This window comes from Cylas formicarius, unplaced genomic scaffold, assembly GCF_029955315.1.
Source record: "Cylas formicarius isolate icCylForm1 unplaced genomic scaffold, icCylForm1.1 PGA_scaffold_6__28_contigs__length_40554024, whole genome shotgun sequence".
NCBI lineage: Eukaryota > Metazoa > Arthropoda > Insecta > Coleoptera > Brentidae > Cylas > Cylas formicarius.
Genome location: NW_026844347.1, coordinates 7,505,254 through 7,528,684, shown reverse-complemented (window position 1 = coordinate 7,528,684; position 23,431 = coordinate 7,505,254). Strand labels below are relative to the sequence as shown.

The 23,431-nt window shown below is 35.0% G+C and overlaps 1 protein-coding gene across 1 annotated transcript in view; it reads right to left on the bottom strand.

The window, feature by feature from the left end:
- Nucleotides 1-22,293, bottom strand: part of LOC132703016 (uncharacterized) — a 116,474-nt gene extending 94,181 nt beyond the window's left edge. Inside the window, exon 1 of the mRNA XM_060672019.1 lies at nt 21,961-22,293. The gene's annotated coding sequence lies outside the window, so the exon portion shown is untranslated. The remainder of the gene's footprint in view (nt 1-21,960) is intronic.
- Between the last annotated feature and the right edge of the window lie 1,138 nt (nt 22,294-23,431).

Sequence of the window (23,431 nt, the reverse complement as noted above, 5' to 3'; positions counted from 1 at the left end):
TGAAATTCGATTTCAAACAGCAAAAATCCTGAAAAAATCAAAACCTCCTAAATCTAAAATCTCTAAAATCAGAAAAGATACAAGATATTCTTACAGACGGATCATAACGTCAACTTAAAAAAAAACCTACGTCATCTTCGCCATCATTAAGGCTTCTTCTTTATCAGACTCCGTCAAAAAATCTGTCACCCTTCATGACTCTACGGACCCCCAACAAACCAGGATTACCCCTTCGACCTATTGTCAGCACCAACATATTCTCCAGCAAAATATCTAGCTTCCTTATTAAAACCCTTCACAGGGAAAACTGATAGTTTCCTACTTAATTCCTTTCACTTCATTGAACAATTAAAAAGCATTACACTAGATACACAAGATATTCTAATTACTTTTGATGTAGAATGACTCTTTACCAAAGTTCATATTCCTGAAACTCTCAATATCATCTCATATATAAAATCCGAGAATCGGGAACCAAAGCTTCCCATCTTAATTGCAAAATCCTTGTCTGGAACATATTTTTCTTATAACGGTCAAATTCTTCAACAAACGTCGGGAACAGCTATGGGTTCGCAACTATCATCAGTCGTCGCGAATGGAAGCCTTTGACAAGAAAGCTCTCGACACCTTTCATCTAAAACTAAAATTATGGAAACGCTACGTCGATGAAACTTTTGTTATTTCGCCTCATGAATCCCTAGTAGATTTTGCTAGATATTTAACACCTAACAAACGTTTTACCATTGAGTTAGAAACTAATAATAACCTCCCATTCTTAGATATTCTTATCAATAGAAAATCACGTTCCCTCTGCTCTTCATTCTAATAATTTCTACATTAAAAATATTAAGCGTTTCATCACAAAATACACTTCACCGCAACCTGCCAATAGTAATGAGGCTGAAAGCAATTCTACACTTGCCACTGCGGTCCCGACTTCATTCAAAACATCACTGATCATATATCAAACCTTCTAAAGAAATGTAACGTCAAATCTAGATTCACCGCTTGTCCAAAAATTTCTCAACATCTTCGATCCGTCAGAGACAAAATTCCAGTTGGAATGCCAGGAGTTTACAGCATTCCATGCCTACGCGGCAAAGAATACATTTGAGAGAAAGAGCCTTAAAAATAAGACAAATAAACTCATCAGCAGTTGACGAACACAAGCACGAAAAAAATTTTTGAATGTACAATTCTTCTATCAAAGAAAAATCCGAGAATCTATAGAAATCTATAAAAAAAAACTAACAGATCTGACTCAGATCTTTTTCTGATACCAATATAGGAATCAGTCATCCGAGACGGTGTTTGTGCCCCTCAAATATTTTGAAAATGGTCAACAATACTTTTAACGGGCCAGGAAAAATGAAAACCTTCAGAATGTCCACGAATAGAAATGGCTTCTGTATAAGTGGTTTCTCAAACGAAGAGAGAAAAATCTCCCGGGGTGGGTTCAATATAAAGAACCTTCCTTCCATGCAAGCAGCGATTGGTGCCAAAAATATAAAAGGCGCTTTTGAATACGTTACTTAAAGATATCAAGCGAAAAATTGTCATTCTTTCAAATGAATCTAAAAAAAAAAGATCTCTGCAGAAAAAAAAAGTCAGATCTACAACACCGACGGAAGCTTGTTCTTGGAAAATATATGTAGCTCGCGAGAGGAAAACAGATCGAGGAAGAAAAACCCAAAAAAAAGAGTAACCTTTCTAGCATACACAAGCGCGACAGGTACGCACAAATTCGATAATTCGAAATCCTGGATTATTCCGAAATTTAAAATGTCCTGTTCATTAGAGAAATTCCAAAGCTACTTGAATGACAACAGGCAATTTTTTAAAAATGGTTGCTTAAGATGTTTATTTTTACGAACAAAAACGACTTATTTCATATGTGTAATTTCCATGCCTATAAATCAATTTTTCCACGATTTTTTCCAATTTTTGCTGTTCATACTTGTGATATAACGTTTTGTTTCAACTTGTTTCAGGTGACAAATCAGGTAGTCAAAATCTCCAAGTTATGTCTGTCCTATTGTTAGACAACGCATCAAGTCATCCACCTGAAGAGCTAAGAAGTGATGACGGTTCCAGTTTCACTCCTTATATATATATATATATATATATATATATATATATATATATATATATATATATATATATATATATATATATATATATATATATATATATATTATATATACCTATTCTTACTCCATTGGCACAACCGATGGATCAAAATACAATTCGCTTAACAAAACTATTTTATCGCAAAAATTTGTTGTCGCAGGTTATTGGTACTAATCAGGGTATAGGAGAAAGTTTGAAAACTCTTTTTTAAAATACGCAGTTGTGAATTTAGCACTGGCATGGAAAAACTTAAATCCTGGAAAAATATTGGTACAATCTACTTGAAGATGAAGACGGAATTAGTTAAGTGTTCTAAGAAATCGAATAAGGAATGAGTAACTCTATACATTAAGATCAAAAATTGTTGATTTACTGCAAGCTTTCAATCCCAAAGTTAACATTAACACCACGGATGCAGACGACTGGAATCAAGATATTCTGCCGAATAAAGAGTCTGAAGACCAAAGTGAAAGCGATAAAAAATAAGAGAACGTGTGACTACTGAATATGCGATCAAATCAATTAACAACGTAATTCGGGGGTTGAAGAAAATTAAATGGAATACCTAACCAAAACTCAAGAAATGAAATTGCCCAGAAAAGGTTTACGAGACAAAAAACACAAACAAAAATTACCTCATTTTCCGATAAACAAGAATAAACTACATTTTGATTAGTATGTTTGGTCCATTGTTAATAAAGCTGGTTTACTAATGAGAACCATTTTTTTGAGAATTTTACAAATATTCCATATAGTTAACAAATCAATCTAGCGAACTGGCTTTGCATTGAATAAATCACTATATCGCGAACGTATTGGAAAATTGTAGATAACATCCGCATTAGATGCCACAAGTTCATATAATTTTCATTTAAATTTAATTAGAAGTAGGTAAAGTATGGTATATAGGTACCCATTTATTAAGAAAAATGAAATTAATGATGCTTTTCCAAACACGTTTTAGATAAAATTTGACGTTCTAGATGAGCATAATCAATTTTGTTTGTGTTTGTGCTCGTTTGTGCAAATATTAATAGGAAATAGAAAGACAGGTTATGTTTATATACTTAAAAGGTGAAGCAAATAAATATTTATTTTTAGAAAATAGTATAATGAATTAATTTTAATTTAATTCTCCTACTTAGGATTTGGTTCATTGTTCTTGATATTGCTTAGCAGCGAATGGCTTCTCTTTACTACTCTTCTTGAATGAACCCGATTTATTGTTTAATAGGAGTTGACTGCACTTTCATATTTTTGCTTTTGTCAAAAAGCATTTTATTGATTAGATGTATTGATTCGTTTCAAGCGATTGGTGAGTATATTTACAGCTTTCAAACTCCCAGAATTGGGATTTTGCTCAATAGTTTCCACCAGTTTGTTAAGTTCTTATTATAAATTTGAGAGTTATGCTTGGTACTGAACATGAAACTCGCGAGTCGTGATAAAAAACAAACAGAATCAAATGCATGATGTAGTAATGGGTTAACTACGCTTTGCCGTACCAAGTTAAACTAAATATTAATATTAGCGTGGTGACAAATGAGCAAACTTTATGCCAGCCACGCGGACGGATTCCAATTGATTTATAATCAAAATAATTTCTGTGTGGTTGTTCATAAATCCCTCCGCGATTTCTGTGCTACTTAGCTAGGATTTTCGAACTATCTTGACAATAATGGTTCATTTAATTTTTCCTGCATTTTAACACATTGGAGTGATGCAGCCATATAACTATTAGATAATATAGTTGCTCTACCATGGTAAAAATTGATGTGCCACAGGCGTTATTGATATTTTCCTAGGGAAGCGAATGATTTTCCTCTACATTTGATCCACTAGCAAGCACTTTGCTTCATTTTCTAAACTGCGATTTGCACACATTTAACTCATATTCACTCTCATTCACTCATATTGGTGGTTGAAGATTTTAAATCTCCGGCATGCGCATAATAGACCATTTCAAAATTTGTTTCACAGTTGCCTCATAAGTTCCTGTATTAACAGCATGTTCAACGCGTCTATATCTATATATATTAGCTATATATTATCAAAATAAAGTGAACGCACGCAAAGTTGAAGTTTTGATCCAATTTTAGAACAAGAGGAATAAAAGTAAAGCAAAATTAAACAGAAATCAATAAACAAAATAAAATTCCAATAACGTTCACCGATGTGTCAAGTAACATTTCTATTTAAATTTGTTTTTCTAAGCTGTTCTTTCGTTTAGCCCCCTAGGCCAGACATCGATGCTATTATTAAACGTAGGTGGTATTAAAGGAGTAGTCTCTCAAATAAAAACAATAACTATTTCACCGTTTACATCCGCGTAACTTCTGTTCCCAGGCGGCTTCCACAACTAAATATAGATCTTTGTTCTGAGCGTTTGTACTGCATAATTGCTCCCCGGTCGGCGTGCCAACTTTTGGAAAATACAACTTTCGGACGACATATGATTAACGACACTTTGTTGTAGACTTAAATTATTGCCCGTGGAACTATTACATTTCTAACGAGTTGTTCGGTTTAAGAATGCTATTAATAAAAGCTCCGCTTCTCTTCGGCCACCCTCTCTTCCCGATTCACACGCGCTAAACAATTTATAATCTTGTTTTGTCACACTCTATTTAAAACCGCAACTCATATATTCCAGGCGATATTATTAGATTACGGAATAAATACTTTCCACAAGGTGTCCCAACAACGGGCACGACGTATGATATTATTAAATAAACTAAATTGACCAATACAGAATGTTATCTTCACTTTAAAAGGCGATTTCTATAAACATTTATAATATTACCCACAATTGCAGTGAGTACTATGTTAAATCTGAGAAAAATTCAAGTCTTTTTTGTTTACCGTTGCTATCTCAGTTTTTTAAATTGTCAACATTATTTCAAATATATTAAAATCCGTATATAACATCCGTCACATATATTTTTCGTAACGGTGAAATTTATGGACAAATATCATGATTTGCTAGATTTGCCATTATGAACAGTCAGGGCAAATATAGTCATGAAAGCTTTTAGGAAGAAAGCCCTGGACACCTTCCAAATAAAACAAAATTATGGAAACGCTACGTTTCAGTCCAAGTCATTGAACACTTCACCACAACCTCCCAGAATGAGTCGGAAAGCTACCTCACATTTGCCACTGTTGTCCTTCGCTGCATTCAAAACATCACATATCAAAACTTCTTAAGAAATATAATTTTAAAACTAGATTTACCACATCTCCAAAAATCTCTCAACATCTTTGATGCGTCACAAATAAAAACAAAGAATATCATAAAAGAGTCTTAAGAGTACGACAAGTAAACTGATCAGCAGTTGCCGAACACAATGATGATATCGGACATCAAATCTTATCGACCACACTAAAATGCTTGTATGTAATCAATTCTTCTAGCAAAACAAAATTCGAGAATAAATTGAAATCTCTAAACAACCAAATAATCTTAACCGCGACTCAGGTCTTTAACTTTCACCAATATAAGAATCAGTGAGTCTAACAATGTTCACATCATTATGCCCCTTCTATGACTCTGCCTTTTCAAGCAATATATAAGCAAGTACGAAGCAGAATGCGAACCAGTTTCAGTTGAGCTCTAAAGAAGCCGACATAATGACTTACGAAATAAAAAAAGTTTACCCGTTGTTATTGATGTCAAGATTAGTTATAACGGGTGGTTAAATTTCAAGGGCCGATGTTGATTTTGAATAAAACACAAACTATTTAGGAAATTATTGTAATTTTATTTTATTATGATATATTGGTATTACTCAATTATGTATGGAATAAAATATCGGCCAAATGGGCGCCGCGACCACGGCGGCACACCTCCATCCGATGGTCCAAATTTTCGATGACCCTGAGGCATAATGGAGGTTCTATGCCGTTAATGTGCCGAATTATCTCATCCTTTAGCTCTTGAATTGTTGCTAGCTTATAGACGTACACCTTTTCTTTCAAATAACCCCAAAGAAAAAAGTCCAACGGTGTCAAATCACATGATCTTGGCGGCCAATTGACATCGCCATTATGTGAGATAACACGACCATTGAATTTGTTGCGCAAAAGAGCCATTGTTTCGTTAGCTGTGTGGCAAGTGGCACCGTCCTGCTGAATCCACATATCGTCCACATCCATATCTTCCAATTCGGGCCATAAAAAGTTCGTTATCATCTCACGATAGCGAACACCATTCACAGTAACTGCCTGACCGGCCTCATTTTGGAAAAAATACGGCCCGATGATGCCGCCAGCCCATAAACCGCACCAAACAGTCACTCTTTGGGGGTGCATTGGTTTTTCGACAATCACTCTTGGATTCTCATTCGCCCAAATGCGGCAATTCTGTTTATTGACGAATCCACTGAGGTGAAAATGTGCCTCATCACTGAAGATGATTTTCTTCGAAAATTGATCATCCACTGTTGCCATTTCTTGCCACCATTCTGCCCATTCACGACGTTTGGAATGGTCAAGAGGCTTTAGTTCTTGAGCCAATTGCACCTTGTAAGCGTGTAAATGCAAGTCTTTATGCATAATGTTTATCAACGACGAGCGTGAGAGGTGCAATTGTTGGGCACGACGACGAGTTGAGGTGGACGGCTCTTCAGCCACACTATCGCGAACAGCAGCAATATTTTCTGCAGTACGAGCTGTACGAGCATGCACTGGTGTTCTCACATCTTCTACAGACCCGGTTTGCTCGAATTTTTTCACGATTTTTGCGATTGTACGCACATTTGGACGATCAAATTGACCAAAAAAATCACGAAGTGCACGATATGCATTTTGATTTGAACGCCCATTTTCATAATAAGTCTGGATAACTTTAACACGTTGTTGGATTGTGTATCTCTCCATGGTTCAAATTGAGTAAGTCTGAAATAGAGAAATGTCAAATAAAATTCGGAAAAAAACTTGGCGTTTAGGTGTGGTTCACATTCATCATCGGCACTTACAATTTAACCACCCGTTAGAAGCAATTTCAGAAAGATTGTAAATTGTGTTAGTAAATTGTAATAATAATATATAAATTTTCTTTTTAAGCAATTTGTATCACTATGAATGAAACCCCATGCTATGGGCCAAAGCAGAAGCAGAACATCACTTTTGAGATGCGGGACGTTGAAATAATGTGAAAAATCCATAAATGCGTCGCACATCATTAGACTGGAAGCAAAAATGCGGAACGCTGATAAATTAGAAAACACTGTAGAGCTCCTTATTATTTCTCTGGACTAAATGACTATAGTTCCAAATGAATTAAAATTAGAAATAATATTTTTTGAATAATAATTATTTATTATATATTCGTAATTCTTATAGGTTCTCTATAATTATAATCGTATATAATTATGAGTATCTTTACTATTCTAATAAATTACCAAAACTTGTCTTTCTATTATATGCAAATTTGTATGATCCTATTTTAGGAACGATTAGAGATGTGTAGGCCTTAAAAAATAAAATACGGGAAACTATGATTTTTGTCCACCTTGTTTAATGAGCCCTGTTATATCTTATAAATTTATATTACAAATTATGAAACAAACTGTAGCGTGCCCTAGGAGCAACTTTTAAGTTTAAAATCTAAAAAAACCTAAAATCTGCAAATTATTATTAGTATACCATAAACACTTTTTAAATTAATGTGAAAATTGTGAATAAATTTTAAACGCCCTGCATCTCAGAAATTGTATGAGTCACGTTCAGCTTAATGATAATATTTTGATGCCTAGTATCGTCTTGAACATTTGCTTTGTGGACGTATATTGTAGTGGAAGAAAATCAATTTTCCACGGCAAACCTAAGGTTCAGATTCCGTTTGTCTGTCTTCTGCACCTGAACCCAAAAAAGCAATACACTCCGTAATAACACTGTTAACAATTCGTATCTTAATGCGTTTTCCCGCTCGTATCAGCCAATTACTGTTGCCCGCCTTTTTGTCTCCCTTATCGCCTTCGAATGATTTCGATTTCCAGAAATAAAGGATGATGTTGTCAAAAGCAGGTGTTGCGACTTGGCAACATTAAGCACGATCGAGATGTGATCCGAGACTTTTATAATTAGGTTATTTTTCTTTCAGAGAAATTGTATTTTGTCTCCTCCGATAAACCCGATCTTCTATCCAAAATAATGTAATGTCCGGAAGTGAAGTCCGTTTTCGATAAATCAAATACGAATTTCGTCGGTGAAATTCTTGTAGTAGTAGTAGTAGTAATTTATTGAGTATTTATTACAATGAAAGTCAATTATAGAATAAGAATTAGAATTGCTTTCGTTTACGTAAGACATCACAGTGTACGGAAAAACTCAAACATGTCAAAAGTCTGTAAGTCAAAACACAAAGGATTATTGCACTTTTTGTTACCTTTGTTTGTTACGCTCCCGACCAAAATTTGACATTTATAATTTTGGAATCAGATTGAGCATGCCAAAATTATTGAAACGCTAAAACTTCAAGACTCTTTCTCAACCTGTTTCGGAAATATGTTACTCCGTTAGAGGGCGTTTCTCGATATATGTTTATAGAGAAAGCTACTGCTTATTTTGGACGTAGAATACGCTGATAGTTTGGACTACTATTTCGGAACGCCCTGTATATACTCTATATACCCTAAGAAAGGGTCACTTCAAATTGAGCAAAATTTACATTTTACGAAGTATGCCGAAGAAACGAAATCCAGCGGGAATACATTAATATACACAAATTAAATTAAAAAGAAGCAAAGATTAATTTAAACCTTATATGAGGTTGTTTTTAAAAGTGACCATCATTTAAAATAAACAGAGTGAACTTTACTTCGAATTACCCCAAGAACTTTTGCTGATTTGCTTGAACTTTTCTAGGAAGGTTCCACTTGCTGAACTTTCCAACTCCACCCACTAGAGAATATCGGTACATTGGTGTCGAATTATTGAAACATTTTTTCCTAGGACTGATTGTCGCCATTTTATTACTAATCTTATAGGTTAAACTAAACGAATCGTTTGTTAAATATGTTTTAATTATTCGGCCCTTAAAGTGATATTCATTTCCCTTTATTTCGACATTTGCACATTTATTTTATTGCACAAAATTTATCTACGCCTATGGCCGTATTGAACGGACGGAATTTGAAATTTTGTTACTCCACGCTTTCCTGAAATAACCTATAACTATAATTAGTCAATAAAACATCATCATAATTCACGTTAAAGCCATAACGCATACCGTTACTACAGTAAAAATAATTAAAATAGTCAAAATGAAATTCTACGTTGGTTGACAAATAACAAACGCTGCGTGTAAACCAACCAAAACTATTTATTAACGAAGTTATAATACAATGTGTATTATAATTATAAAAATGAAATTAACGGAGCGCCGTCGTAATCGAAATATGAAATAGACCATGCAGCAAACAATTGAATGACGTAAATGTACACGAGTAAAGACGGCGGGATAAATTTGGCGTTACGTTATCTATTGTGCAAATTTTATATTTTATTATATTTTATTATATTCCATTAATATACAGGGCTATTCACTGATAATGGCAGGTTAGACATTGATTGTGAAACTTGATTAAAATAGCATTAAGTTTGATATTTTAAATGGACACGGCATATTTCAACAACATTTTGATTATAGCCATATTTGAATTGATAGAGCACTTAAGTTTCAGCTATAGTTTTGGTTAGGTAGTTAGTCAGCTATAGTTTACGAACGAGTATGTAGACAAGGTCCCCACAACAATAATGAAAATGCCAAATTTTCAAACACCCGTATTTTATCAATTCTCCTCGAAGATAATTATGACAGGGAACGAGACATAATTAAACAATCAAACAAATCAAAAAAATAAAAATTCTTCTCAGTAAGAGACAACGAATGTATAGAATAATTGAATCCTAATTCTTTCCCCCCATAAGAGTGATTGAACATTTATGCAATGATAACTTGCTTTTTTAAGATCATAGTGCATGCGAAATAGTATATTATGCAACGAGTTTATTTGACACGAGCGCAGCGCAGCGGAGCGTGTTGCATACTATACTTTTTCTACGACCGTTAGTTTTGGGGTACATTTTCGCCAAACAACACGAATACATTCACTGACATGACCGTCAGAACTGACAAACGTCAAAATTCAAGGCATGGGAAGTAACTCCGAAAACATCCGATTGCTCCCAAACACGTGCGTAATATCACGGAAATGTCCGAGGTGCTCGAATCCGTGGGACAAGTAGCTCTCGTAGTAAAGTGACGCTTCCCGCACGCTAGATCGGTGTGTAATGGGGCATTTTACAGAAGGGAGTAGCAAAATGTAATTTCCTCCGATTTTTTGTAAATTTTGCTATTCAAAAACTTTGAATGTATGTATGTATCCTTATTACTTTTTTTTATATAGAAATACCACAGTTAAGATTGAGGAATGGTCCGGGAATATTATTCGAAAAATTCTAAAACGAAATTACTAAAAAAATCCCATTCAAATAAGTTTTAATCAGGACATATTTTATAACTAAACTTGTCATTTCATTTCTTTTTAATAAATTAACTATTTTCCATTTCAAATAGTGCGCTTATTTAAATAAGTTTCTATACAAAAATATACCAATCCATTCAAGAGCAAATCGCAACAAGAGAATATTTTTCTAAAGCTGAACTTAAGCTGAAACAATGGAAAGTTGCATTCAACGAGCCTAAACCATTTATTTAGCTGCGAAAGATCTGCGCCTAGAAAAATGGTTGCGCCTCTTACGAGGAGTGAAACAACTTTATATATTGTTCAGTGAAATTCTGTTATATCTGCTAATCTTTACAATAATTTTTTGAACACCGCGTTGCCGAATTGAAGCGACAGAAGGGAGAAAAGAACATAAACTTCCGCAAGAATTAGTATTTAGCGTAGAACCCCAGGTGTCGTTAACGCTGCTAAACTTGCTCCAGGCACGGCAGCGTTAATAATGCAGTTACGAGGAAAAGAAACGGCACTGACGTAAGCCTCTGGAACCTCACTCTTTCCACTTTTTGTTGGTTTGGATATCCGCAGTTTTCCCAGAAATAAATTTATGATCCTCCCGAACTGTCTGCGGCGTACGTTTTGCGGCTGTTTGGATTTTTTCGCTGAACGCAGACATCGCTGAGGAATTTTATGTGGATAGCGAGGTGTGAGGTAACAAAAAAAGATTTATTAAGGTATTAAGATACAATATGTTGGGAACGAAGCATTACAGGGAGACAAATAGTAATATCTGACCACCGAAATTTGAAAAAGATGATAACGATCAATTGAATACCCGAAACACCAAATAAACCATTCTTATATAATATATGCATAATAAATAAAATAATAAAATATAATCACTCTAATTCGATACCACTTCTGAATAAACAAAGCGTGTACGATGAAATAAAACTTTGACCCAAAATAAAATTCAAATACGCGTAATTAAACTTAATAATCCTTGAATATCATTATTATTATTGAACTGGAAAACTTAGTGGTCTCAGATGTATTCCATGGAGGTAGTATTGTATTGAAAATATTGTGCAATTATTTCTTTGAGTTTTAAGTATTTTACAGTGCCTTAACCGCAAGGCGTGGTAAAACCCATCCAAACAGATGTTAATTCTGCATTAAGTAGGTCTTGCCTGAGATGACCGTTAGGAATATTTGTAGAAACTATAAATTTTTATTTGAAACAAAAATAGACCGTTTTAAATTTGATTAAGCATTGATGTCGCGGGGTATTTTCGAATAAGTAGAAGCTTTTATTTTAACATCAGGTGATACGTATCGTTCTTACGAGTTTAATCTAAATTGGAATAGGTTCGTTTATATTACGGAATTATTTAAATGTGATCCATCCAGTAAGTACGTATTTCAGTACTAAGTACCTGATTCTCGAGATTTGACCCTGCGAGGCTGTTTTCACTGGATAGTTCAAGTATCTGTACTCTAAGTTTGAAAATAATAATTTTTGTCTTGTGTGCCTGTTGATGAAAAACAGTCTTCTTGTATTTTTGTGTCTTCTACATAGTACTTCGATTTGTAAACAAGTAAACACTATAATTATATTCGCGGTGCGATAGGACAAAAAAACGGACCTGAAATCTTGAAATTACCCCCGTATCATTGTATATTTAACCCGGTCTGAGTTAAAAGTGCATATAAAAAGAAATAACACTTCACCAAAATTTGGTGATAGTACCATAAACATAATTCGGCAAGAAGTAGCCAAAATATCAGTACAAAGCTGGTCTAACTGTGAAAAACGAGTTACAAAAGAAGGAAATATTTATCGAGAACGATTAGTGGCAGAGTTGATCATTGAACTAGGTGACGACACTAGCGATACTGATTTTAAGTAGTTGATACTTTATTATTGTATATGAATAATCATACTATGTAGAAAAATAATAAACACTAGGTAAACTTAATTACAAGGTAGGTTTTAACACAATATTTCTGGTCATGGTATACCTATAATGTTTGTAGAGGGTCCCGAGAGTGGCAAATAGACAGACAGGTAGTTGACATTCCGATACCTTGATGTTAGCAAAGCTCGTTCTTGAAAATAGCTAGTGTTTCTGAATTTGTTGATGAGAAACGGTTTAGCACAGTTTTGCTATCTAAAAATGAGAAAATTCTTATTCTAAATATAAAAAATTATATAAAATATACAATAAAATGAAAGGTAAACTCCTTTCCACTAAAACTCAACATTCGGAGTTGCAAAAAAAAGTTGAAAAGTATTCGAATATGACTGGAGTTGGATAGTCAACAACATACCGACTTGTGGACCAGGATAAACATCACCAGGATATTAGTCAGCAAATAAGTACAAGAAAAAGCTGTAATAAATGAGAGTGAACTTCCTTCACAAGAATAATACACTCGTTATACTTAAAGAAAGAAATATCTCACTTAGACAACATAATGTATGAAGTGAAAGAAGGCGATTTCATACCCATACCAAAAAACTCAAAGCAGAAAACCCGAAAGAAGAAATTATCTATTGTGGACGGCACTATTAGAGAGCAGTTAAGACAGGGATAGGAAATCATGGCAGGATGGTCCACTGGAATAAAAATAAAATACAAAATAAATATTTCTCTAAACTCTAGATACTATAGACTAAATGACTACTCGGAACGTGATAACTAAAATTTACAAATGAAGTTGTATGTACCAAAGTTTTTATTTACTTGATCTTAGACTATATCCCAATTACCTTATTGTCACTATTCCCATAAACAATCTGTATTAAGGCCGCTGCCACATGAATTGCGCTCACAAACTCGTCGTTCTATTGTATGCAAATTAGTGTAACCTTAATTTAGGAATGATTTAAGATATGTGCCTTTAAATACAAATTTGTAAATCTAAACTATTTAAAACGGTCGATACTTTGTCAAGCCTCATATAACGACATGAAAGTTGCGTAGCATTTGGTCAGATAAAAACAAAATTTGTTTTCATCAATTTGATATTTAGAAACGAATTTCGGGCAAAAGATATGTTTTATTGATTATTGAAATGAAGTTAATTAAATTACCGAGATACTGATTAAAAATATTTTTTAACGGAAAAAAGTGACATATTAAATATTTCATAAATATTTCACACTCTTCGTTTTAATATAAATTGTAAAACAGTAATAAATACAAATAATATTTTATTTTGATTTTAAATATCATTAAGAGCAATCAATAATAAATTAGCGTTTTCTTAGGTACTTTTGAGAAAGGTATTTTTCGGAAAATCCTTTTTTTGAGGCTATTAAATTTTTTATTCGTATTTTAGGACAGGATAAAGATATTGAGATGTGGTTTACAAAAAAGTCATATCGTTGCATTAACTATTCGTGCAGAAAATGATTTTTTTACGATTATGTTAGAAAACGCCGTCTGGTGGTAAGGTAAGCAATCTCTATCGCGTCACATAGTATCATAACCTGAGAAAGCACTTTTTAACGACTAAAAGTTTATTAAAATGATTTAAGCGTCAAGTTAGCAGATATGTACAGTTATTTCAGAAAAAAATCGCACACTCCCCACCACTTTGCTTGTAGAGAATTAAACAAAAGGATTTGAATTTTCCTCAGCTTTAAAATAGTACGCACTTTAATATGGCAAACATTATAAATTTTTGTAAAAAAACGGGACTTTAAATTAAAAAAAATAGCTGAGTATGGAAATGAAATAAAACAAGTTGTGTGTGAGATTTCAACTAAATTTATATTTTATTTCAGAGGCCTATGAATGTCATTATTTATGGAATATTACATCCTTTAAATGTCTGCCGCGGTTTCTCCGGCTGAATTGGCTTATGTTGGCTTAAGCTATAGATCGGAGCTTAATGGCATAGACCCTGTTTATAAAGCCCCACAAGAAAACGTCTAGCGGAGTCAAATCGCAAGATCTTGGTGCGAGACATACCCTCAAAATGTTCACGAAGAAGTTCCATCGTGACGTGCGCTGCAGGCAGGTGGCGCCATCCTGCTGGAACCAGATTGTTCATGTCCGTATCCGTAGTTTAGGCCAAAAGCAGTTATTTACCATTGTTCTGTTGGGATCGCCGTTGACGGGAATACCGTCGCCAACGTCATTTTCAAAAAAATAGGAACCAATTAAACCGCCTCTTCAAAATCCGCACCAAACAGTTAATTTCTGTGCATGCGTTGCTACCTGGTGAACCTCGTGTGGGTTGGCGTCATCCCATATACGGGAATTATGGCAATTCATCCAAAAATGAGCCCCGTCGCTAAAGATAATTTGTTGAGCAAAATTCAGACCCTCTTCCAAACGCCTCAAAGCCCAGTTAGCGAGCGAAAGATCTTGTCTATGGTCATTAACCTTGAGCTCCTGGGTTAGTTGGATTTTGTATGGGTGCAGGTCCAAGTCGCGACGCAAAATTCGCCAAGTCTGGGAAAGACCAAGTTCTTGTGCGCGGCGGGGGATGGACTGTCTCGGGTTGGCTGATTATTAATCGAACCGATCGTCTCTAATTTGATCGCCAACCGTTCCAGAGTAGACTTTAACTGACCGCCGCAATGGCCGTAAAATGGGCGCAACGCGGCCAAAGTTTTTACTAATGAACACTCATTTTGATAATTTTAATCATTTGGACGTGCTCTTAAATCGAATAAGTCATAGTGATTATGACTCAGTATCTATATAATAAACAACAACAAAAAAAACACCCTGTAGGCATAATAATATGTATAATATTTTAAAAGTATACTTTTGTTGATGTTTTCAATTCAAATATTTAGGAATTGAAATATCTGCTACAAAAGTTTCTAGGATAGCAGCATACCTGAACGGTACCATCTAGCGAAATAGACACATCCGAACCGAAAGAAAAGCCCGAATAAACTGCGATTAGATCCTATACTCACTTATGCAGTAGAAATCCCACCTGAGACCTCGAAAAGAAAAATTAGAGACCACGGAAATAGTTCGAAGAATTGCGGGAAAAATACTCATTGATAGGGAAAGGAGTGAAGATATGAACACATTGATCATGTGGCAGAAGAACGAATAGTGAAAATATCGAGGGACAAATCACCAGCAAGACGAAAGAGCCTTGGAAGGCCTAGGAAAAGGTGGAGCGAGAACTTCCTAAATGACTGCAGTAGGAAGAAGAAGACATTTTCTACATTTTCTAAGATAAAGTGTCATCCCATAATGAACGGGCCACCCTGTATCAGTAAACCATTTTGCCGGAAATCCACAAAGCGCCGCGAAGGAAATAAAACATCTTGCCCGGAGGCGGCGGCGGCGGCGGGGTTAGTCTCCGACTTTTTCGAATCTCACGAAAAATGTACAGCCCGCGAATTTTAATGACCTAATACAAGTCGCGGCGGCGGGCGGAGCCCCCCCGAACGCATCAAACTTAATAAAGTACATTTCTACAACACTCGTCGTCTCTCGTTTTTATTTTGTTTAACGGTTCCGCGGAAAACGCGGGTAACTTTATTTTTGCGCCGACGTACGGGAGGGGCTAATTAAATTTGCGAATTTCCGCTTTTACGAATTAGATTTTCGTTGAATAAAATATCCGCTAAGTACGTCAAAGCGGATCCGCTGGCCGAAAGAATGGATCCCCCGGTCAGCGAGTTATTTCAATGAAGCAATATATCGATTTTGGCCTCTGGCGATGTGAGGTTTGCCGATTTACAGTTGAGAATTAAACAAGGTCACGTGGTGTTTGTATTACGAGTGAAGTCGGTAAAGTAGTTATTTATTTATTTGTATATACATTTATTTATTTACCATACAGAAACAGCTATCCAATCACAGAATGGCACAATATAAGTTTTCGCTATTTAACAACGGAAAATGAGCTAAAGAAGTTTATTTAAGTTTTTTTTTTTCGATTTGTTAGGCCTTGGTCTAGGGGAAAACTGGGTAAGATGACGAGGTTAAGAAAAAATTGTAAATTCTCACAAAACTTTCTCATAAAATCTTAGGAACTTCCTTATCAAAAATAAACAGTATCGTTACATCCAGTAAGCTCAAAATATTTAAAATGTATAGTTTAAAAAAAAATGCAAATTCGTCATATTACCCAACATATCGCCTAAGTTGGCGAATGGATGAGGATAAGATGACGAATTAACAGAAGTCACAGACAAAGTAATTTATTCCATCAAAATTACTGCACGCCTCATGCCACCACAGCTGGCAGGACGACCATTGAATCCACTGCTCCGTTGGTCGATCTTGGTAGGTCTCTTCACATCCCGGACACAATATAACTTCACATTCACTCTTTCTTTCGTCATGTTTTTTCCGAGTTTTATTTTTCTGTTCGTTAAGTTTCCTTTGGTTTTCAGCTCTCTCTGTTTCGTTTTCTCGTTTATTCGTTTTTCTTTTTCAATGGCAAAATTTTCTTTTTCTTGAAGCTCTTTTTTTACGGGTGTAAACGTTATAATTCTTGCTGTAATCTTTTTCTTTTTAGTAATGGTCTCATTTCTAAAAGCTCTTGGAAGTGGTTTGATTTCTTCCACTGAAACCCTCTTTTTTTTTTTCGTTGCAATGATCACTTATTGTAGATTTTTGACGGTTAACATTTTCCACTTTTGTTTCAACATTTGCATTCCGCTTGAACCGGGTTGATCCATCAGATCCATTTCGTTGTTTGCCGAATTCCCATCATCAACAAACAAGGTTCTTTTTACTGCATCTGTTTTCGATCGGTTCATACACTTACCAGGATTCGGTGTTGGATTTTCATCCAGATTCTCCATTTTTTTTCTTTTTGACGTATCTTCTTAACGTCGCTTCAGGAATTGAAAACCGTTTCGCTACACTGTTGACAGATTTACGTTCTAAGACCTCATTGATGGCTGCCTCTATATTAATCCTGCCACTCCAAGATCGCCGATCCGATATTTTCTTATTCTTAGGCATTCTGAAAAAGACAGAACCAATTACCGTACAAAATTCGTTCATAAAAATACGCGGCATCTTACCCGCCACCATCACGTAGAATTAAAAAGGTCAAAAATAATTCAAAATCTATTACTTTTGGCAAACAACAAGACAATATTTTGCCTTAAACCTTATTTTTTCTATACAGATTAATTAATATTCAAATACTTACGTTGTGATACCATAAAACACTATTTTTAAGGGCACAAAAATTATAACCTGAGCTGTTCAAACGGCAAATGTCAAATAACTGTCGATCTGCAGACTGCAGCGCCAAGGCAAGTATAAAATTTAGTTCTGAAACTTATTCCTAGATGTCCGTATACGTTTCATGAAGAATTATTACATTTTAGAAATTATAACGAAAGTTAGTCATCTTAGTCGCTTCATCATATTACCCAGTTTTCCCCTATTGCTTTTGTTACCAAAGCTTTCAACTGCAGGTGCAACAATCTATGGTCCACTGAGGATGTGTGCCGCACTAGCAGTTGGAAGCTTTGGTAGCAAAAACAATAAACCACAGCCCAGCAGTCAGAAAAACTTTTTAATTACGATACCGACCGTGAAAGCCTACGGAGGTATATTAAATTAAGGCTTAATTTAAATGTATCTGTATCTGTACGGTTTCAAAAGTCGGAGCTCATCTTATAGATTAGTATTAGAAGAGTTAGTCCACCTAAACCGCCCAATAGAAAACGTCAGTCTCGTTCGCACCTAATATGGTTTCGTCCAAATAATTTATACAAAAAGAATAATCGACAAGATTACTTATAACCTTGTAAATAATGTATGTATATTCGCCACATCAGGAAATAATTTTTAAATATAAGAAATATAATAGAACATGTTGTGAGAGTTGTCCGATGTTTCAATTTTTTGAGAAATTATTTGAAGCACAAAATCTCAAAATAATCAAGGGAAGTTGTTTTTATTGGCGAAACTTGGGAGTTGTGAGAAAGAACTTCAACCAAAACTTCTTAGCAGGATGTAGACTATTGGAATTGTATTTTGGCAACGGCAATACCTATAAATACCTACATATACAGTTAGATGATTCTAAACAGATTCTCTCACCTCCACAACCTATACCAGTTATCAGATCTCGGACCTGTCGTTTCGGATATACAGAAAATCCCTTTAAAATTTAATTTACTACTGCCATTTTTCAAAAAATCTATCTGAACGAGGACCTTCGTCAAACCGTCCTAAAATTTACCTAACTATAGTTCAGGTGGTATGTATATGCCTACCATTCTTTATTGATATAGATTATTTGCGAACCACTGACTAACTGACTATCATGACATATTTTTATTACTTACCAGTCATGATACAGCGGGTGTACTTGACCCATACCTGAGTGGTTTTCCCTGCATTCGATTGTTGGTTCACTTTCATACCTAACGAGGTTTTATTACTTTACACCTTTATGAAACAAGACTATAATAGTAGCTTTAATAAATTCTAATGACTGAAGGTATCCCAAGATCTATAGTCTGGACCGAATAAGCCTGTAATTAAAAGAAGAGTTTTCATACATATATTTCATATATAAATGAGAGATACCGATGCATTAAAAGTATAGTTTGTCCAAAACTATGGTAAAAAATACAACTGAACATAATATAAACTTTTTTCTAAATTGAAACTCCGAGTAATGTTTAAAAAAAAAGTCAAAACGTCCGAAGGTTATCTCTGCCCGTTTCAAGTTTAGCCAACATCCGAAAAACGGAGCCAACCAAATCGCCTAATGAAATAAATTAAACATTTTCCGCTACTCCTGCGCTTGTAGCTGCCGGCGTTTGCTGCTAATGTAATTAAATAGCCGTAAGTGGCTGAAAACCCCCGGAATCAGTGCATGTACACGTTCCTCCTAGTGCTGTAAAGAAAATAAACACATTGCTACAAAGATTATTGGATTTACTCAAGCTAATAGAGCAGTTAGAGAGCGTTAATTAAATGGAGGTGATGCACAATTGCGGCAGCGTAAAGATTTTGTTTAGTTTGATAACCGGAAGATCCGATTGGGGACACTTCTTGTCTTTAAATGCGTTATACTGAGTGGATCAAATTAAACTATGAGTAGCAACGTTAAGCCACGAATGTTCAATTTATTTATTTATTTTATTTATACATTTTGATTGGTTTTAAGTTTTGTTTTGGTTTTTGAAGATAGCAAGGCAAATAAAAAAAAATAGAGTTATCAGTCCATTTTTAATGCAACAGCGTTATACTGAGTGAATTGCATTAACCTATGAATGTTAAGAAAAGGTTGTTCAGTTTACTTATTTATTTATTTTATTTATAAACAAATATAAACAAGGATCATCAGTCATTTTTGTTGCCGTTTTTCCGTAGAATTTAGTGGTATACTTAGGTATCTTCTATGTTCAATTCATTTAATAAAATAAATAAACCAAACTTAATTTTTTAAATAGACCAGCTTGTATTTCTTTACATAATACGATTGAGTTTGTCAAGTGCATCTCAAAAATATATACATATTTAAATTCATATGGTTGTTTTAATAGTAAGTATTTTTTGTAACTAAAATATATATGCTGGTAAAACAAAAAATTTCGTTTTAATTATGCCAAATAAAAATCTTAGTGGATGGCTTATGGAACTGGATCATAGTGTTGCTCAAATTGTTTTCTATTAACATGTTTGACACGTGATTCTTATGCATATAAAATTTCACTGCCATTTCTAAAATCTGCCGTTGTTTGTTACTGGACCGTATATATTTTAATTTGTAGGTAATAATTCGGGTGGCCGTCTTAGGTCTTTTTGTTCCAATCCAGTGGTCAGGAGAAGTAGGCTTTTTGAAAATTCGTGCATAAATTATTACGCTCATATAACGGAATTTTCAAAGTTATTATCAAAATTTACTTGATGTAAATAATAATTACCAAATTGTGGCGCTGTGCGATGTCATGAGCTAAGTTTTCAACCAGGTGAAATTTATATGGCTCAAATTTTTGTTATTTTAAAATCGTTTGAAAGTTAAATTTAATAATTTCGAGACAATCTTCTACTTTCCCGCAAAAAGAACGTGGATTTATTCGAAATCATGCCGACACATTAATATCATCAATCTCCCTGTTCTCCTTATGGTAAATATTGGGCCAGGATTTAAAAAATGATCCATTAAGTTTGATTTTAATTAATTATTTGAAAAAATAGAAAAGTTTTGAATTTAACCAACTAACATGTCGCATCAAGCAAGTTTTTAAATTTAATGGTGGCTGCCATAGCTTATTTTGACCTTTTAATTAAAATTTGTAGCACAAATTACAAAAAACGCAATCCGCAGTGTTCTAACAGAAACTCAACTCAACTCAAAACTCAAGAACTTCTGACTACGACAGGACTGTGTTATTTAATTTTTAATATAACTCGTCCTGACCTACCAACAAAAACGAATATTTTTTGTATAATTTTAATATATACAGGATGACCCATTCAAAAAAAAAATTGTTTCTTTAATTCGTCGAAATTTTTTAAAGATTGAAACAATCTTAGTATACCATTAAATTTTACGCAAAAAAGGGCAACAAACCCACTTGTTACTTTTCTAATAATCTTTAAAACAACCGCTTTATTAGAAAGCTCCTTCTGTCTGCATGCGTCTTTGTATTTTAATTTGTGTTATAATATATAATATCTTAACCGGTTAAAAATGTTTTATATATGTAATCTATTATCTTTGTTATTTCTAATGTTATTTGTAACATGTGTGAAAGCTTGTGTATGGTAACAGCAATAAGCAATGTCAAACCGAATCCAAAATTAGTAAACTGAAAAGTGGTAGGCTGTTAGTGTCTACCATGTACATCTCAAACAGAAACAACATCTTCGTGAGATGTATTTTCCGGAGATGAAAAGCTAATCGTAGAACTGAACCAGTGCAGCCAAGACAGAATTATTCGCCATAATTATATAAATATGTTGCATACCAGCATGATATCAAATTAAGAGGTATGTAAAAACAAGCACAACATCACAGTTTTTTTTGTAAAGCAGAACAAACATCATCGCATTCCAAGTTGTATGTTTTGGAATAGAAATAGTTTGATATCGATCGACAATCTCTACTAAACAATGAGTTAACTGGTTGCATGGTTATTTACTAACATTACTAGGATTATTATCAAATGGCGTTAATCCATTTTACACGCCGTTTGGTTAGTATTGTTTTGAATGGAAGCTCTATCGAGAGCCAACGAACCGCAAGCAATGGTAACCTCTGGTGTATGATTCTATGACTTTACAACGTCCCATCGCGTTGGGGGTTCTCAAAAATAATTTTATCTCTTTTCTACGTCTAGTAGCGCTAATCGGATTAATTAAAAATCGGTATTCACTACTGCACAACTTACCCGTTCGGGGCAGCTTCCGAATTCTTCTCCAAAAATGCTTCCTCCATCGGCGAAAAGGGCCACAATCCAAAACCTTACCGTCCCAATTACCGAAACACTTTTACCTGTACGTTTTTCCTATAACGAATCAAAGCTTTTTCGATTTTTACAATCGCGCCGCGAGGGAAGCAGACGGGGGGAAACTTAAGCGGACGTTCGCGTGCACATTCACCCGCGTTTAAGAAAAACGAAAACAAAGTACCTCCATCGGCGGCAGCTAAAAATGATCAAAAGGCGAACATTTGACAGCGAATGTGCTCGCCGTTAGCCCGGGAACTGAACGGATTTCGTATGGATCCATTCGTCGGCGCGATTGGGGGCAACCTTCTACGTCGAGCGCGCGAAAAGCTCCGAGGACGTGCCGCGCGGATAGATCGTTACGCGGAACTTGCGTCCTTTTCGCCCCTTCTTCGGTCTAGTTCACCCCGAGCGGGTCTCCCTTTTCATCGAACGCGCAGCGGCGCAGGGAAATCGAAAAAAATCCGGCCGTGCGGTTTGTCCATTTACGATTTGCGGCCGTTATTATCGTAAGAATTAGAGTTTTGCAGAGTTTTAGGCCGGGGCTCCGGTTAAAGTCGAAAGCGACCGTTTGTTTATAGGTGTCGCGGAAAATTCATTTCTTTGTGCCAACATTTTTTGTCACAAATTTGATTTGAATCCGGACGGGGATCTGTAAACAATGTCGTACCCTTTACTCGTGTTACAGTATTTGAAAAGGACGCTGTGTTTTTCTACTTGGGATCATTTGATAGTCATGGTAAACATGTGTGCAATCTCGAATAAAGGAAACATAGATTTTCTCTCCTTTTTCAAAACTAAAGAAAATTACAAGGAGTGTTGCTTGCGTCCCAATGAGAGAATCCAAGCAATAATGCCAAGATTCTAAAAATGCCCTCTCTCTCTGACCGAAGAATAATATGGCAGTCTACAAGTAACAAAATGAAAGCAAAAATTGCAAGGAAATGCGCGTACCATAAACCCATCGTTTAAATGACGAGGAATACTAAAAGTTTGTCTTTATTTTTTGTTTACGTTTAGGGCAGATGTATTACCCGTTATTAATTTTAATTCTAAGACACATTTATATACTAGTGCAGACAAGCGTAAAGTCCAACCAACCAACCAACCAACATTTTTAAGACACGGGAAAGGAAAATTGAAACCAGCACAACAGAAACACAAACAACGACCATTCAAAATGGTCGAGTCAAAGCGACCGAGGAACTGGCCCGCAGCTGCCCTGGTCTAAGGAAGGAGGTGGGAGAAAATGAGAGAAACGTACGTGGATCTTATACGAAGTACGCAGACCATCGAGACAAACAGAAGACAGAAGCATGTAAACTTCTGTTGCCAGTGGAAGGGAAGGACATTGAAGATATTTACGAACAAATCCTGGACCTGAGGAGCATACTTAGAAAGGAAAATGAAAAAA